The sequence below is a fragment of the Petaurus breviceps genome, unplaced genomic scaffold (genome assembly GCF_028583685.1).
Source record: "Petaurus breviceps papuanus isolate PSGF00001 unplaced genomic scaffold, PetGlider_PUasm1.0 90683, whole genome shotgun sequence".
Lineage (NCBI taxonomy): Eukaryota > Metazoa > Chordata > Mammalia > Diprotodontia > Petauridae > Petaurus > Petaurus breviceps.
In genome coordinates, this window is record NW_027187308.1 from 5,249,396 (window position 1) to 5,254,660 (window position 5,265).

The window sequence follows — 5,265 nt, forward strand, 5'->3', positions numbered from 1 at the left end:
AGGTTAAAAACCCCTGAACTAAAAGACTGAAATTCTTTATGCCTTAATAGTCTGTAATTTGTTGTAGCCTAAAATCAGGAGTGTGCTAGAACCAGCTTGAATCTGCTCCATGATTATTAAATTTTTAGTGAATGTATGTATACCTCAGAAATTGGCAAATGCTATAAATCAAGGCTTGCTTTATTGTTTTGTTGCTTTCTAGACTTAAGAAAGTATTAATAATGCAGATTAAACTTAAATATGCCCTGGGTACATTTTTTTTCTGGAAAACTGAGTGTTAAATATTTACCAGTATATACCTGACTAAAATATATCCCTATGGCATGAACCCAAAAATGAGCCTTCCTGAACTTAACCAGGATGCTCCTCAGAAAAGAGACATAAATAAAGCTTATCACTGAGTCCATATTTGATCCCTTTCCATGTTGTAGGACCTGCTTACAGGAGTTTTCAAGAACTCCAGTATCACTTCTATGTCACAAGAAGTATCAAAGAAGGACTCTAAAAAGTGCCAGGGCAATTCAAAAGCATCATTTCCCTGTTCATTTTATCTAAGAGACTACCCTTCCTTTATCCTTTATCTTTCCTTTCTCTAAAAGCCAATATCACAGGTCAAAAAAAGAAGGCAGAGAGAAGATAGAATGTCTTTCTTAAAAGGGCAAAAGTCCAGTGAAGGAAATAGCTACAAAATCAGCATAGTCTTAATCAGAAGCCAAGCTGAAAGACATTCTTCCAATGTCAAAAATCAGGGCTAAAGATAATAGCTTGACATAAAGCTATAGTATAGGCACACAGTAGATTATCCCCAGGGAGCTATAAACCCGAGGTCAAGGATTCTGGGGAAAAAGTGGTGATGATAGAAAGCACCTGCAAGCAATTAGAAAAGGATCATAAATTGATTTGAAAGAAACCTTAGGAATCATCTTGTCTGAGGCAGCTAGGTGGCACAGTGAATAAGAGGACTGGTCCTAGAGTCAGGAGGACCTGAGTTCAAATTGGGCCTCAAGCACTTAACACTTACTAGTTGTGTGACCAAGGGTAAGTCACTTAACCCTAATTGCCCTGCCTTCCCCCCTCCGAAAAAAAACAAAACAAAGAAATCATCTAGTTTAATGCCTTCATTTAACAGATGAAGAAACTGAGGCGGCCCAAGAGAGATAAAATGTCTTACTCAAAGTCACAGATAGAGTGTAACTAGAGCCAAGGAGAGTGGTAGGGCCAGTATTTGAAACATCATTCCAATGGCTTCCTACTTCTTCTAGAATAAAATACAAATTCTTGTTTTGGGTATTTAAAGTACTTAAAATTCTGCCACCAAACTTCCTTTCCAGCCTTATTATACATTATTCCCATCATGGCATACTCTGCCATCAAGTCAAAGTGATCTTTTTGCTTTTCCTCACCCCTAACACTATCTTTTCCAGTCTATGCTTTCCCGCTGGTCATCTCCAGGCCTGGGACATACTCTCCCCATTTCTACTTCCTAGAATCCTTTACTTAATTAAATACTCAAGTCAAATGCCACCTTATACACATAGACTTTCCTAACATCCACTGTTGCTAGTGCCTTCCCCATCTACCTTGAATTCATTTTGTATTCTCTATGTTCTGTAAATATTTTCTCCCCCAATAGAATGTAAGTTCTTTGAGGGCAGAGCCCTTTTCTATTTTTAGTCCTACGCACATAGTAGATATTTAATAAATGATTGATTTATTGATTCCAAGTCCAGAATTCTTTCCACTTAACCACACTACCAGACTTTTTTTTTTTGGAGGGGGGAAGGCAGGGCAATTGGGGTTAAGTGACTTGCCCAAGGTCACACAACTAGTAAGTGTTAAGTGTCTGAGGCCCAATTTGAACGCAGGACCTCCTGACTCCAGGGCCAGTGTTCTATTCACTGTGCCACCTAGCCACCCCAACTACCAGACTTTTAACACAAGGGCCAAGATGCCCAGTTTGGCTGCCTTTGATGATGATAAAAGTTACTAGAGAACTGCCAGTTCTCTCTTTCCCTATTATGTTACACAGATTTAGTTTTAAGAGCAAACAGAAATGTGTGCTTGTAATAGAAAGCATTTTGAGGCTGTGTCTTACAGTATTAGCATTTGACCTGCTGGGGCCCCTAAACACAATCCTTTCTACTCCATTGTCAGAAGAATGCTTCAGGGCATTCTCTCTTCTTCGACCTGAGGCACAGCTCAAGAAAGAGTCCTACAAGTCCCCTTCATTTCATCATAAGGCATTTGTTAAGATATAAAGAGTCTGTCATCAAAGTAAGTTATTCAGTAACACATAATAAGAATATTGCAGTGTTATCTTTGTGTAGAGTTCGGAGGATATATCCTAATATTCTAAGGAACTAACACTCTGGATGATGAGGGTCATGCCAAAATTCATCTGAAAACCTACCAAGCCTGAAGTCAAAGTATGTATTTTTTAACTGCAACTCATCAAGCCTGCACAACAAAGACTTACTACACAACAGACTGGAAAAATGAAAGAGAACCTGGTAAGATTTTTCACCTTTTAAAAACATAGCAAATGAGGGCACTTCTGCTTAACTAGAAGTGTCTATGCTTTGTTCCAAAGAGCTTGGCAGCTAGTGCTCTGAATTTCCTACTTGATGAAAGACCTCAAGGCTAAAATAAGTTATTCCGAAAGGGAACAAAAGCTGAGAAAGGAGGTTGTGGTCATTGTTCTCCTCATCCTTTCTTTCTTCTTATCCTTTTTCATGTTTTTGAAGGAGCCATTAACAAATTAACTTTTCAACCTAGAAGTGTTGCAGAGCCCACTCTTCTCAAGAGAAAGATGGGGCACTATAGCCAAGGACTTCAGTTGTAGCCAGATGCTGGAAAAAAAAGAAATGCACATACACAGATATGGCCCACATACAGATGGGCCATGCTTGGATCATCTGGCAGGCTATATTTCCATCAGAGCAGCATCCACTGGAGCTATATTTCCATGAACTTTTGATGGTCATTGTCCTGTAAAATATCATCTGGTAGAAATATAATGTGCATCATGCACCAAAGGGGTCTAGGGACAATGGAAGCAGCTTAATTATATCCCTAGAAAAGATCAACAATTGTATATTATTGAGTGATGATGAGTATATCATATCATGATGTGAGTAACCCCTCTACACACAGACACACAGTGTCTGAGGCCAGATTTGAACTCAGGAAGATCAGTCTTCCTGACTTCAGACCCGGCACTCTGCCCACTGTACCACCCAGCTATCCTGTCCCCTTGACATATGTGTTCCCTACTTGTGTGATCCTTTAAGCATGTACATTGTCCGTGTGTTCCCTAAATATGTGTCCTTCCACTCTTTCTACTGATAGTATGAGTATTTGTGGGTAGAATGCCCCTTCTTGTAGAAGAAATTTTTATTCTTGCTTCTCTTATTATGTTATTTTATGGTGTGTTACCTTTAAGTCATCCTGAGGGCACAATTAGTTCAAAGTAAAGGCATTTAACATAATGGCAAAAAATAAATGTGAAAAGAAAACATTTTCTCCATAAACTTGGCAAATACTCTCACAAATCTATATACCACCAATGGGAAGAGTTGGTGCACGTAGACAATACATATAGAGAAGTACCTCTGGGGGTAATACATATAGCCAGAATGCATTATAGAGGAAAACAAACACATGTAGCTAGGTCATACATTGAAAAAGATTACCTATGTCTCTGATTCTACAGGATTCATAATGCCATTATATTGCTTCCACCAGACTTTTTCCCCACTGCTCTCAACTGGACATATAGTCTCCATCAGATGCTGCTAGGCTGATCAGAAATAGACAGACATAGAGTGTCTGACAGATGCTGCTTCTTTGATGTTGCTCTGCTGGATGTTATTTGATAAAAAAAAAAACTGTTGGGAAAATTGAATAGCAGTGTGAAAGAAGTTAGACTTAGACAAACATACCTTATGCCAAGATAAACTCCAAATGAATACATGACCTAAATATAAAAAAGATCATATCATAAGCAAATTAGAGAAATATGGGGGGATTACCTCTCAAATATAAGCATAAGAGAAAAAAATATAACCAAACAAATTATAAACTAGCACAGAAAACAAAACCAATAATTCTAATTACATATAACTTAAGAGGTTTTACACAAACAAATCTAATAAAGCTAAGATTAAAAGATAAACAATTACCTGGGGGAAAAGATATTTGTAGCAAGTGTTTTGCTAAAGGTTTCATTTCTAAGATATATAAGGAACTGAATCAAAGTTATAAGAATAAGAGCCATGACCCAATTATTCAATGTTCTAAAAATATAAACAAGCAGTTCTCAAGAGAAGCCTGTATTATCTGCAGCTGTATGAAAACACGCTACAAATCACTGCTAGAGGCATGCAAGTTTAAGCAGTTCTGAGATACTACCTCACATTCATCAGATTTAAAATGTTGACCAAAAAAGGAAAATGGCAAATGTTGAAGAGGCTCTGGGAAATCAAACAAATTGATGCGCTAATGGACCCATGAATGGGCACTATCATTCTGAAAAGCAGTTACATACCAACACAAAAAGTTACTAAACAGTGCATGTCTTTCGACCTAGCTCTTCCACAGCTAAAAAGGAAAGACAAAAATGACTTCTTAGTTACAAAAATGATAGATCTTTTTGTGTTGGCAAAAAACTTGAAATGGAATAAGCATTTCTATAATGTCTACTATGTTCCAGGGATTATACTAAGTACATTTTAGTAATATCACCTCATTTGATCTTTACAACAACTATGTAAAGTAGGTGTTAATATCACCCCCATTTTGCAGTTGAGGAAACTGAGGCAAATACAGATCAGAAGTGACTTGTCCATGTTTACACAGCTGGTAAGTGCCTGAGGTCACATTTGAACTCAGTTCTTCCTAACTCCAGGCCCACCTCATTATCCTCTATGCCAAAAGCTCCTAAGACTAAGAGGATGCCCACCCACTGGGGAATGGCTGGATGAATTGTGATATATGAATGCTATGGAATATGGGTACATTGCAAAAAAATGAGGGAATAGATGATGTCAAAGAGATGTGGAAAGAAGAACTGATGCTAAATGAAGTAAGCAGAACCAGAAGAATGATTTATACTGCAATATCTATATTATAAAAATTAATCTGAAGACTTCTATAAACTGATAAAGGCTGAAATGAGCAGAACCAGGAGAATAATTTATACAATGTTAACAATGTTGTTTAGATAACTCTGAAAGTTTTACAAATTATGATCAATGTAATAGCCAT